Source organism: Taudactylus pleione, unplaced genomic scaffold (assembly GCF_031769625.1).
Source record: "Taudactylus pleione unplaced genomic scaffold, aTauple2 ptg000550l, whole genome shotgun sequence".
Taxonomy (NCBI): domain Eukaryota; kingdom Metazoa; phylum Chordata; class Amphibia; order Anura; family Myobatrachidae; genus Taudactylus; species Taudactylus pleione.
In genome coordinates this window covers 1,212,501-1,222,500 of record NW_028284952.1, presented here as the reverse complement: position 1 = coordinate 1,222,500, position 10,000 = coordinate 1,212,501, and the positions used below count along the sequence as shown (strand labels likewise).

The 10,000-nt window shown below is 37.8% G+C and overlaps 2 non-coding genes and 41 pseudogenes across 2 annotated transcripts; all 43 read right to left on the bottom strand.

Moving 5' to 3' along the window:
• LOC148487589 (5S ribosomal RNA) overlaps nt 1-107 on the bottom strand; it is a 119-nt pseudogene extending 12 nt beyond the window's left edge.
• Nucleotides 108-223: 116 nt separating this feature from the next.
• On the bottom strand, nt 224-343 carry LOC148487588 (5S ribosomal RNA; annotated as a pseudogene).
• A 116-nt stretch (nt 344-459) lies between these two features.
• LOC148487587 (5S ribosomal RNA) lies at nt 460-578 on the bottom strand (annotated as a pseudogene).
• A 115-nt stretch (nt 579-693) lies between these two features.
• On the bottom strand, nt 694-812 carry LOC148487586 (5S ribosomal RNA; annotated as a pseudogene).
• Nucleotides 813-927: 115 nt separating this feature from the next.
• Nucleotides 928-1,046, bottom strand: LOC148487585 (5S ribosomal RNA; annotated as a pseudogene).
• Nucleotides 1,047-1,162: 116 nt separating this feature from the next.
• On the bottom strand, nt 1,163-1,281 carry LOC148487584 (5S ribosomal RNA). Its single transcript, XR_015870417.1, has one exon. It is a non-coding gene; the product is annotated as a 5S ribosomal RNA (ribosomal RNA).
• Nucleotides 1,282-1,396: 115 nt separating this feature from the next.
• LOC148487583 (5S ribosomal RNA) lies at nt 1,397-1,515 on the bottom strand (annotated as a pseudogene).
• Nucleotides 1,516-1,631: 116 nt separating this feature from the next.
• On the bottom strand, nt 1,632-1,750 carry LOC148487582 (5S ribosomal RNA; annotated as a pseudogene).
• A 116-nt stretch (nt 1,751-1,866) lies between these two features.
• Nucleotides 1,867-1,985, bottom strand: LOC148487581 (5S ribosomal RNA; annotated as a pseudogene).
• Nucleotides 1,986-2,101: 116 nt separating this feature from the next.
• Nucleotides 2,102-2,221, bottom strand: LOC148487580 (5S ribosomal RNA; annotated as a pseudogene).
• Nucleotides 2,222-2,337: 116 nt separating this feature from the next.
• On the bottom strand, nt 2,338-2,456 carry LOC148487579 (5S ribosomal RNA; annotated as a pseudogene).
• A 116-nt stretch (nt 2,457-2,572) lies between these two features.
• Nucleotides 2,573-2,691, bottom strand: LOC148487578 (5S ribosomal RNA; annotated as a pseudogene).
• A 115-nt stretch (nt 2,692-2,806) lies between these two features.
• On the bottom strand, nt 2,807-2,925 carry LOC148487577 (5S ribosomal RNA; annotated as a pseudogene).
• A 116-nt stretch (nt 2,926-3,041) lies between these two features.
• LOC148487576 (5S ribosomal RNA) lies at nt 3,042-3,160 on the bottom strand (annotated as a pseudogene).
• Nucleotides 3,161-3,276: 116 nt separating this feature from the next.
• On the bottom strand, nt 3,277-3,395 carry LOC148487575 (5S ribosomal RNA; annotated as a pseudogene).
• A 115-nt stretch (nt 3,396-3,510) lies between these two features.
• LOC148487574 (5S ribosomal RNA) lies at nt 3,511-3,629 on the bottom strand (annotated as a pseudogene).
• Nucleotides 3,630-3,743: 114 nt separating this feature from the next.
• On the bottom strand, nt 3,744-3,862 carry LOC148487573 (5S ribosomal RNA; annotated as a pseudogene).
• A 116-nt stretch (nt 3,863-3,978) lies between these two features.
• LOC148487572 (5S ribosomal RNA) lies at nt 3,979-4,097 on the bottom strand (annotated as a pseudogene).
• A 116-nt stretch (nt 4,098-4,213) lies between these two features.
• LOC148487571 (5S ribosomal RNA) lies at nt 4,214-4,332 on the bottom strand (annotated as a pseudogene).
• Nucleotides 4,333-4,448: 116 nt separating this feature from the next.
• LOC148487570 (5S ribosomal RNA) lies at nt 4,449-4,567 on the bottom strand (annotated as a pseudogene).
• A 116-nt stretch (nt 4,568-4,683) lies between these two features.
• On the bottom strand, nt 4,684-4,802 carry LOC148487569 (5S ribosomal RNA; annotated as a pseudogene).
• A 116-nt stretch (nt 4,803-4,918) lies between these two features.
• LOC148487568 (5S ribosomal RNA) lies at nt 4,919-5,037 on the bottom strand (annotated as a pseudogene).
• Nucleotides 5,038-5,152: 115 nt separating this feature from the next.
• LOC148487567 (5S ribosomal RNA) lies at nt 5,153-5,271 on the bottom strand (annotated as a pseudogene).
• Nucleotides 5,272-5,387: 116 nt separating this feature from the next.
• On the bottom strand, nt 5,388-5,506 carry LOC148487566 (5S ribosomal RNA; annotated as a pseudogene).
• Nucleotides 5,507-5,622: 116 nt separating this feature from the next.
• LOC148487565 (5S ribosomal RNA) lies at nt 5,623-5,741 on the bottom strand (annotated as a pseudogene).
• A 116-nt stretch (nt 5,742-5,857) lies between these two features.
• Nucleotides 5,858-5,976, bottom strand: LOC148487564 (5S ribosomal RNA; annotated as a pseudogene).
• A 115-nt stretch (nt 5,977-6,091) lies between these two features.
• LOC148487563 (5S ribosomal RNA) lies at nt 6,092-6,210 on the bottom strand (annotated as a pseudogene).
• Nucleotides 6,211-6,324: 114 nt separating this feature from the next.
• Nucleotides 6,325-6,443, bottom strand: LOC148487562 (5S ribosomal RNA; annotated as a pseudogene).
• Nucleotides 6,444-6,559: 116 nt separating this feature from the next.
• LOC148487561 (5S ribosomal RNA) lies at nt 6,560-6,678 on the bottom strand (annotated as a pseudogene).
• A 116-nt stretch (nt 6,679-6,794) lies between these two features.
• On the bottom strand, nt 6,795-6,913 carry LOC148487560 (5S ribosomal RNA; annotated as a pseudogene).
• A 116-nt stretch (nt 6,914-7,029) lies between these two features.
• LOC148487559 (5S ribosomal RNA) lies at nt 7,030-7,148 on the bottom strand (annotated as a pseudogene).
• Nucleotides 7,149-7,264: 116 nt separating this feature from the next.
• Nucleotides 7,265-7,383, bottom strand: LOC148487558 (5S ribosomal RNA; annotated as a pseudogene).
• Nucleotides 7,384-7,499: 116 nt separating this feature from the next.
• Nucleotides 7,500-7,618, bottom strand: LOC148487557 (5S ribosomal RNA; annotated as a pseudogene).
• A 116-nt stretch (nt 7,619-7,734) lies between these two features.
• Nucleotides 7,735-7,852, bottom strand: LOC148487556 (5S ribosomal RNA; annotated as a pseudogene).
• A 116-nt stretch (nt 7,853-7,968) lies between these two features.
• LOC148487555 (5S ribosomal RNA) lies at nt 7,969-8,087 on the bottom strand (annotated as a pseudogene).
• Nucleotides 8,088-8,203: 116 nt separating this feature from the next.
• Nucleotides 8,204-8,322, bottom strand: LOC148487554 (5S ribosomal RNA; annotated as a pseudogene).
• A 116-nt stretch (nt 8,323-8,438) lies between these two features.
• On the bottom strand, nt 8,439-8,558 carry LOC148487553 (5S ribosomal RNA; annotated as a pseudogene).
• A 116-nt stretch (nt 8,559-8,674) lies between these two features.
• LOC148487552 (5S ribosomal RNA) lies at nt 8,675-8,793 on the bottom strand (annotated as a pseudogene).
• Nucleotides 8,794-8,909: 116 nt separating this feature from the next.
• On the bottom strand, nt 8,910-9,028 carry LOC148487551 (5S ribosomal RNA; annotated as a pseudogene).
• Nucleotides 9,029-9,144: 116 nt separating this feature from the next.
• On the bottom strand, nt 9,145-9,263 carry LOC148487550 (5S ribosomal RNA). The gene has a single exon (XR_015870811.1). It is a non-coding gene; the product is annotated as a 5S ribosomal RNA (ribosomal RNA).
• A 116-nt stretch (nt 9,264-9,379) lies between these two features.
• On the bottom strand, nt 9,380-9,498 carry LOC148487549 (5S ribosomal RNA; annotated as a pseudogene).
• Nucleotides 9,499-9,614: 116 nt separating this feature from the next.
• On the bottom strand, nt 9,615-9,733 carry LOC148487548 (5S ribosomal RNA; annotated as a pseudogene).
• Nucleotides 9,734-9,847: 114 nt separating this feature from the next.
• LOC148487547 (5S ribosomal RNA) lies at nt 9,848-9,966 on the bottom strand (annotated as a pseudogene).
• Between the last annotated feature and the right edge of the window lie 34 nt (nt 9,967-10,000).

The window sequence follows — 10,000 nt, the reverse complement described above, 5'->3', positions numbered from 1 at the left end:
CTGGTTTTCCCAGGTGGTCTCCCATCCAAGTTCTGACCAGGCTCAACACTGCATAGCTACCAAGATCAGATGAGATTGGTTATGTCCAGTGTGGATTGGCTGTAGGTGCTCCAAAGCATTAACTTTAGACCTTTTTTACTTCTTAACTCAAGGAAATTCATTGATAAGTTGAAAAAATTAAATGTAAAATGTAATAGAAAAGAATGTTATGGCAGTATAAAATTACATACAGCACCTGGTATTCCCACGAGGTCTCCCATCCAAGTACTAACCAGGCCCAACACTGCATAGCTTCCAAGAATCAGACGAGATTGGGAATGTCCAGTGTGGTTTGACTGTAGGTGCTCAAAAGCATTAACTTTAGACCTCTATTACTTCTTAACTCAAGTAAATTCATTGATAAGTTGAAAAAATTAAATGTATAATGTAATAGAAAAGAATGTTATGGCAGTATAAAATTACCTACAGCACCTGGTATCCCCAGGTGGTCTCCCATCCAAGTACTAACCAGGCCCAACACTGCATAGCTTCCAAGATCAGACGAGATTGGGCATGTCTAGTGTGGTTTGGCTGTAGGTGCTCAAAAACATTAACTTTAGACCTCTTTTACTTCTTAAATCAAGTAAATTCATTGATAAGTTGAAAATTTAAATGTAAAATGTAATAGAAAAGACTGTTATGGCAGTATAAAATTACCTACTGCACCTGGTTTTCCCAGGAGGTCTCCCATCCAAGTACTGACCAGGCCCAACAATGCATAGCTACCAAGATCAGACGAGATTGGGCATGTCCAGTGTGGTTTGGCTGTAGGTGCTCAAAAGCATTAACTTTAGACCTCTATTACTTCTTAACTCAAGTAAATTCATTGATAAGTTGAAAATTTAAATGTAAAATGTAATAGAAAAGACTGTTATGGCAGTATAAAATTACCTACTGCACCTAGTTTTCCCAGGAGGTCTCCCATCCAAGTACTGACCAGGCCCAACAATGCATAGCTACCAAGATCAGACGAGATTGGGCATGTCCTGTGTGGATTGGCTGTAGGTGCTCAAAAGCATTAACTTTAGACCTCTATTACTTCTTAACTCAAGGAAATTCATTGATAAGTTGAAAAAATTTAATGTAAAATGTAATAGAAAAGAATGTTATGGCAGTATAAAACTACCTACAGCACCTGGTATTCCCAGGTGGTCTCCCATCCAAGTACTAACCAGGCCCAACACTGCATAGCTTCCAAGATCAGATGAGATTGGGCATGTCCAGTGTGGTTTGGCTATAGGTGATCAAAAACATTAACTTTAGTCCTCTTTTACTTCTTAACTCAAGTAAATTCATTGATAAGTTGAAAAAATTAATGTAAAATGTAATAGAAAAGAATGTTTTGGCTGTGTAAAATTACCTACAGCACCTGGTATTCCCAGGTGGTCTCCCAACCAAGTACAAACCAGTCCCAAAACTGCATAGCTTCCAAGATCAGATGAGATTGGGCATGTCCAGTGTGGTTTGGCTGTAGGTGCTCAAAAGCATTAAATTTAGACCTCTATTACTTCTTAACTCAAGGAAATTCATTGATAAGTTGAAAAAATTAAATGTAAATTTTAATAGAAAAGAATGTTATAGCAGTATAAAATTACCTACAGCACCTGGTATTCCCAGGTGGTCTCCCATTCAAGTACTAACCACGCCCAACACTGCATAACTTCGAAGATCAGATGAGATTGGGCATGTCCAGTGTGGTTTGGCTATAGGCGCTCAAAAACATTAACTTAAGACCTCTTTTACTTCTTAACTAAAGTAAATTCATTGATAAGTTGAAAAAATGTAATGTAAAATGTAATTGAAAAGAATGTTAGGGCTATATAAAATTACCTACAGCACCTGGTATTCCCAGGTGGTCTCCCGTCCAAGTACTAACCAGGCCCAACACTGCATAGCTTCCAAGGTCAGATGAGATTGGGCATGTCCAGTGTGGATTGGCTGTAGGTCCTCAAAAGAATTAACTTTAGACCTCTTTTACTTCTTAACTCAAGGAAATTCATTGATAAGTTGAAAAAATTAAATGTAAAATGTAATAGAAAAGAATGTTATGGCAGTATAAAATTACATACAGCACCTGGTATTCCCACGTGGTCTCCCGTCCAAGTACTAACCAGGCCCAACACTGCATAGCTTCCAAGAATCAGACGAGATTGGGCATGTCCAGTGTGGTTTGACTGTAGGTGCTCAAAAGCATTAACTTTAGACCTCTATTACTTCTTAACTCAAGTAAATTCATTGATAAGTTGAAAAAATTAAATGTATAATGTAATAGAAAAGAATGTTATTGCAGTATAAAATTACCTACAGCAACTGATATCCCCAGGTGATCTCCCATCCAAGTACTAACCAGGCCCAACACTGCATAGCTTCCAAGATCAGACGAGATTGGGCACGTCTAGTGTGGTTTGGCTGTAGGTGCTCAAAAACATTAACTTTAGACCTCTTTTACTTCTTAAATCAAGTAAATTCATTGATAAGTTGAAAAAATTAAATGTAAAATGTAAAAGAAAAGAATGTATTGGCTGTCTAAAATTACCTACAGCACCTGGTATTTCAAGGTGGTCTCCCATCCAAGTACAAACCAGGCCCAACACTGCATAGCTTCCAAGATCAGACGAGATTGGGCATGTCCAGTGTGGTTTGGCTGTAGGTGCTCAAAAGCGTTAACTTTAGACCTCTATTACTTCTTAACTCAAGTAAATTCATTGATAAGTTGAAAATTTAAATGTAAAATGTAATAGAAAAGACTGTTATGGCAGTATAAAATTACCTACTGCACCTGGTTTTCCCAGGAGGTCTCCCATCCAAGTACTGACCAGGCCCAACAATGCATAGCTACCAAGATCAGACGAGATTGGGCATGTCATGTGTGGATTGGCTGTAGGTGCTCAAAAGCATTAACTTTAGACCTCTATTACTTCTTAACTCAAGGAAATTCATTGATAAGTTGAAAAAATTTAATGTAAAATGTAATTGAAAAGAATGTTATGGCAGTATAAAACTACCTACAGCACCTGGTATTCCCAGGTGGTCTCCCATCCAAGTAATAACCAGGCCCAACACTGCATAGCTTCCAAGATCAGACGAGATTGGGCATGTCCAGTGTGGTTTGGCTATAGGTGATCAAAAACATTAACTTTAGTCCTCTTTTACTTCTTAACTCAAGTAAATTCATTGATAAGTTGAAAAAATTAAATGTAAAATTTAATAGAAAAGAATGTTGTAGCAGTATAAAATTACCTACAGCACCTGGTATTCCCAGGTGGTCTCCCATTCAAGTACTAACCACGCCCAACACTGCATAACTTCGAAGATCAGACGAGATTGGGCATATCCAGTGTGGTTTGGCTATAGGTGCTCAAAAACATTAACTTAAGACCTCTTTTACTTCTTAACTAAAGTAAATTCATTGATAAGTTGAAAAAATGTAATGTAAAATGTAATAGAAAGAATGTTATGGCTATATAAAATTACCTACAGCACCTGGTATTCCCAGGTGGTCTCCCGTCCAAGTACTAACCAGGCCCAACACTGCATAGCTTCCAAGATCAGACGAGATTGGGCATGTCCAGTGTGGTTTGGCTGTTGGTGCTCAAAAGCGTTAACTTTAGACCTCTATTACTTCTTAACAAGTAAATTCATTGATAAGTAGAAAAAATTAAATGTAAAATGTAATAGAAAAGACTGTTATGGCAGTATAAAATTACCTACAGCACCTGGGATTCCTAGGTGGTCTCCCATCCAAGTACTAACCAGGCCCAACACTGCATAGCTTCCAAGATCAGACGAGATTGGGCATGTCCAGTGTGGATTGGCTGTAGGTGCTCAAAAGCATTAACTTTAGACCTCTATTACTTCTTAACTCAAGGAAATTCATTGATAAGTTGAAAAAATTTAATGTAAAATGTAATAGAAAAGAATGTTATGGCAGTATAAAATTAACTACTGCACCTGGTATTCCCAGGTGGTCTCCCATCCAAGTACTAACCAGGCCCAACACTGCATAGCTTCCAAGATCAGACGAGATTGGGCATGTCCAGTGTGGCTTGGCTATATGTGATCAAAAACATTAACTTTTGTCCTCTTTTACTTCTTAACTCAAGTAAATTCATTGATAAGTTGAAAAAATTAAATGTAAAATGTAATAGAAAAGAATGTTTTGGCTGTGTAAAATTACCTACAGCACCTGGTATTCCCAGGTGGTCTCCCAACCAAGTACAAACCAGTCCCAACACTGCATAGCTTCCAAGATCAGATGAGATTGGGCATGTCCAGTGTGGTTTGGCTGTAGGTGCTCAAAACCATTAAATTTAGACCTCTATTACTTCTTAACTCAAGGAAATTCATTGATAAGTTGAAAAAATGAAATGTAAAATTTAATAGAAAAGAATGTTATGGCAGTATAAAATTACCTACAGCACCTGGTATTCCGAGGTGGTCTCCCATTCAAGTACTAACCACGCCCAACACTGCATAACTTCGAAGATCAGACGAGATTGGGCATGTCCAGTGTGGTTTGGCTATAGGCGCTCAAAAACATTAACTTAAGACCTCTTTTACTTCTTAACTAAAGTAAATTCATTGATAAGTTGAAAAAATGTAATGTAAAATGTAATAGAAAAGAATGTTATGGCTATATAAAATTACCTACAGCACCTGGTATTCCCAGGTGGTCTCCCGTCCAAGTACTAACCAGGCCTAACACTGCATAGCTTCCAAGATCAGACGAGATTGGGCATGTCCAGTGTGGTTTGACTGTAGGTGCTCAAAAGCATTAACTTTAGACCACTATTACTTCTTAACTCAAGTAAATTCATTGATAAGTTGAAAAAATTAAATGTAAAATGTAATAGAAAAGACTGTTATGGCAGTATAAAATTACCTACAGCACCGGGGATTCCTAGTTGGTCTCCCATCCAAGTACTAACCAGGCCCAACACTGCATAGCTTCCAAGATCAGACAAGATTGGGCATGTCCAGTGTGGTTTGGCTGTAGGTGCTCAAAAACATTAACTTTAGACCTCTATTACTTCTTAACTCAAGTAAATTCATTGATAAGTTGAAAATTTAAATGTAAAATGTAATAGAAAAGACTGTTATGGCAGTATAAAATTACCTACTGCACCTGGTTTTCCCAGGAGGTCTCCCATCCAAGTACTGACCAGGCCCAACAATGCATAGCTACCAAGATCAGACGAGATTGGGCATGTCATGTGTGGATTGGCTGTAGGTGCTCAAAAGCATTAACTTTAGACCTCTATTACTTCTTAACTCAAGGAAATTCATTGATAAGTTGAAAAAATTTAATGTAAAATGTAATTGAAAAGAATGTTATGGCAGTATAAAACTACCTACAGCACCTGGTATTCCCAGGTGGTCTCCCATCCAAGTAATAACCAGGCCCAACACTGCATAGCTTCCAAGATCAGACGAGATTGGGCATGTCCAGTGAGGTTTGGCTATAGGTGATCAAAAACATTAACTTTAGTCCTCTTTTACTTCTTAACTCAAGTAAATTCATTGATAAGTTGAAAAAATTAAATGTAAAATGTAATAGAAAAGAATGTTTTGGCTGTGTAAAATTACCTACAGCACCTGGTATTCCCAGGTGGTCTCCCAACCAAGTACAAAAGAGTCCCAAAACTGCATAGCTTCCAAGATCAGATGAGATTGGGCATGTCCAGTGTGGTTTGGCTGTAGGTGCTCAAAAGCATTAAATTTAGACCTCTATTACTTCTTAACTCAAGGAAATTCATTGATAAGTTGAAAAAATTAAATGTAAAATTTAATAGAAAAGAATGTTATAGCAGTATAAAATTACCAACAGCACCTGGTATTCCCAGGTGGTCTCCCATTCAAGTACTAACCACGCCCAACACTGCATAACTTCGAAGATCAGACGAGATTGGGCATATCCAGTGTGGTTTGGCTATAGGCGCTCAAAAACATTAACTTAAGACCTCTTTTACTTCTTAACTAAAGTAAATTCATTGATAAGTTGAAAAAATGTAATGTAAAATGTAATAGAAAGAATGTTATGGCTATATAAAATTACCTACAGCACCTGGTATTCCCAGGTGGTCTCCCGTCCAAGTACTAACCAGGCCCAACACTGCATAGCTTCCAAGATCAGACGAGATTGGGCATGTCCAGTGTGGTTTGGCTGGTGGTGCTCAAAAGCGTTAACTTTAGACCTCTATTACTTCTTAACAAGTAAATTCATTGATAAGTAGAAAAAATTAAATGTAAAATGTAATAGAAAAGACTGTTATGGCAGTATAAAATTACCTACAGCACCTGGGATTCCTAGGTGGTCTCCCATCCAAGTACTAACCAGGCCCAACACTGCATAGCTTCCAAGATCAGACGAGATTGGGCATGTCCAGTGTGGATTGGCTGTAGGTGCTCAAAAGCATTAACTTTAGACCTCTATTACTTCTTAACTCAAGGAAATTCATTGATAAGTTGAAAAAATTTAATGTAAAATGTAATAGAAAAGAATGTTATGGCAGTATAAAATTAACTACTGCACCTGGTATTCCCAGGTGGTCTCCCATCCAAGTACTAACCAGGCCCAACACTGCATAGCTTCCAAGATCAGACGAGATTGGGCATCTCCAGTGTGGTTTGGCTATATGTGATCAAAAACATTAACTTTTGTCCTCTTTTACTTCTTAACTCAAGTAAATTCATTGATAAGTTGAAAAAATTAAATGTAAAATGTAATAGAAAAGAATGTTTTGGCTGTGTAAAATTACCTACAGCACCTGGTATTCCCAGGTGGTCTCCCAACCAAGTACAAACCAGTCCCAACACTGCATAGCTTCCAAGATCAGATGAGATTGGGCATGTCCAGTGTGGTTTGGCTGTAGGTGCTCAAAACCATTAAATTTAGACCTCTATTACTTCTTAACTCAAGGAAATTCATTGATAAGTTGAAAAAATGAAATGTAAAATTTAATAGAAAAGAATGTTATGGCAGTATAAAATTACCTACAGCACCTGGTATTCCCAGGTGGTCTCCCATTCAAGTACTAACCACGCCCAACACTGCATAACTTCGAAGATCAGACGAGATTGGGCATGTCCAGTGTGGTTTGGCTATAGGCGCTCAAAAACATTAACTTAAGACCTCTTTTACTTCTTAACTAAAGTAAATTCATTGATAAGTTGAAAAAATGTAATGTAAAATGTAATAGAAAAGACTGTTATGGCTATATAAAATTACCTACAGCACCTGGTATTCCCAGGTGGTCTCCCGTCCAAGTACTAACCAGGCCTAACACTGCATAGCTTCCAAGATCAGACGAGATTGGGCATGTCCAGTGTGGTTTGGCTGTAGGTGCTCAAAAGCATTAACTTTAGACCTCTATTACTTCTTAACTCAAGTAAATTCATTGATAAGTTGAAAAAATTAAATGTAAAATGTAATAGAAAAGACTGTTATGGCAGTATAACATTACCTACAGCACCTGGGATTCCTAGTTGGTCTCCCATTCAAGTACTAACCAGGCCCAACATTGCATAGCTTCCAAGATCAGACGAGATTGGGCATGTCCAGTGTGGTTTGGCTGTAGGTGCTCAAAAACATTAACTTTAGACCTCTATTACTTCTTAACTCAAGGAAATTCATTGATAAGTTGAATAAATTAAATGTAAAATGTAATAGAAAAGAATGTTATAGCAGTATAAAATTACCTACTGCACCTGGTTTTCCCAGGTGGTCTCCCATCCAAGTACTACCAGGCCCAACACTGCATAGCTACCAAGGTCAGATGAGATTGGGCATGTCCAGTGTGGATTGGCTGTAGGTCCTCAAAAGCATTAACTTTAGACCTTTTTTACTTCTTAACTCAAGGAAATTCATTGATAAGTTGAAAAAATTAAATGTAAAATTTAATAGAAAAGAATGTTATAGCAGTATAAAATTACCTACAGCACCTGGTATTCCCAGGTGGTCTCCCATTCAAGTAATAACCATGCCCAACACTGCATAACTTCGAAGATCAGACGAGATTGGGCATGTCCAGTGTGGTTTGGCTATAGGCGCTCAAAAACATTAACTTAAGACCTCTTTTACTTCTTAACTAAAGTAAATTCATTGATAAGTTGAAAAAATGTAATGTAAAATGTAATAGAAAAGAATGTTATGGCTATATAAAATTACCTACAGCACCTGGTATTCCCAGGTGGTCTCCCGTCCAAGTACTAACCAGGCCCAACACTGCATAGCTTCCAAGGTCAGATGAGATTGGGCATGTCCAGTGTGGATTGGCTGTAGGTCCTCAAAAGCATTAACTTTAGACCTCTTTTACTTCTTAACTCAAGGAAATTCATTGATAAGTTGAAAAAATTAAATGTAAAATGTAATAGAAAAGAATGTTATGGCAGTATAAAATTACATACAGCACCTGGTATTCCCACGTGGTCTCCCGTCCAAGTACTAACCAGGCCCAACACTGCATAGCTCCCAAGAATCAGACGAGATTGGGCATGTCCAGTGTGGTTTGACTGTAGGTGCTCAAAAGCATTAACTTTAGACCTCTATTACTTCTTAACTCAAGTAAATTCATTGATAAGTTGAAAAAATTAAATGTATAATGTAATAGAAAAGAATGTTATGGCAGTATAAAATTACCTACAGCACCTGGTATCCCCAGGTGGTCTCCCATCCAAGTACTAACCAGGCCCAACACTGCATAGCTTCCAAGATCAGACGAGATTGGGCATGTCTAGTGTGGTTTGGCTGTAGGTGCTCAAAAACATTAACTTTAGACCTCTTTTACTTCTTAAATCAAGTAAATTCATTGATAAGTTGAAAAAATTAAATGTAAAATGTAATAGAAAAGAATGTATTGGCTGTCTAAAATTACCTACTGCACCTGGTTTTCCCAGGAGGTCTCCCATCCAAGTACTGACCAGGCCCAACAATGCATAGCTACCAAGATCAGACGAGATTGGGCATGTCCTGTGTGGATTGGCTGTAGGTGCTCAAAGGCATTAACTTTAGACCTCTATTACTTCTTAACTCAAGGAAATTCATTGATAAGTTGAAAAAATTTAATGTAAAATGTAATAGAAAAGAATGTTATGGCAGTATAAAACTACCTACAGCACCTGGTATTCCCAGGTGGTCTCCCATCCAAGTACTAACCAGGCCCAACACTGCATAGCTTCCAAGATCAGACGAGATTGGGCATGTCCAGTGTGGTTTGGCTATAGGTGATCAAAAACATTAACTTTAGTCCTCTTTTACTTCTTAACTCAAGTAAATTCATTGATAAGTTGAAAAAATTAAATGTAAAATTTAATAGAAAAGAATGTTATAGCAGTATAAATTTACCTACAGCACCTGGTATTCCCAGGTGGTCTCCCATTCAAGTACTAACCACGCCCAACACTGCATAACTTCGAAGATCAGACGAGATTGGGCATGTCCAGTGTGGTTTGGCTATAGGCGCTCAAAAACATTAACTTAAGACCTCTTTTACTTCTTAACTAAAGTAAATTCATTGATAAGTTGAAAAAATGTAATGTAAAATGTAATAGAAAAGAATGTTATGGCTATATAAAATTACCTACAACACCTGGTATTCCCAGGTGGTCTCCCGTCCAAGTACTAACCAGGCCCAACACTGCATAGCTTCCAAGATCAGACGAGATTGGGCATGTCCAGTGTGGTTTGGCTGTAGGTGCTCAAAAGCATTAACTTTAGACCTCTATTACTTCTTAACAAGTAAATTCATTGATAAGTAGAAAAAATTAAATGTAAAATGTAATAGAAAAGACTGTTATGGCAGTATAAAATTACCTACAGCACCTGGGATTCCTAGGTGGTCTCCCATCCAAGTACTAACGAGGCCCAACACTGCATAGCTTCCAAGATCAGATGAGATTGGGCATGTCCAGTGTGGATTGGCTGTAGGTGCTCAAAAGCATTAACTTTAGACCTCTATTACTT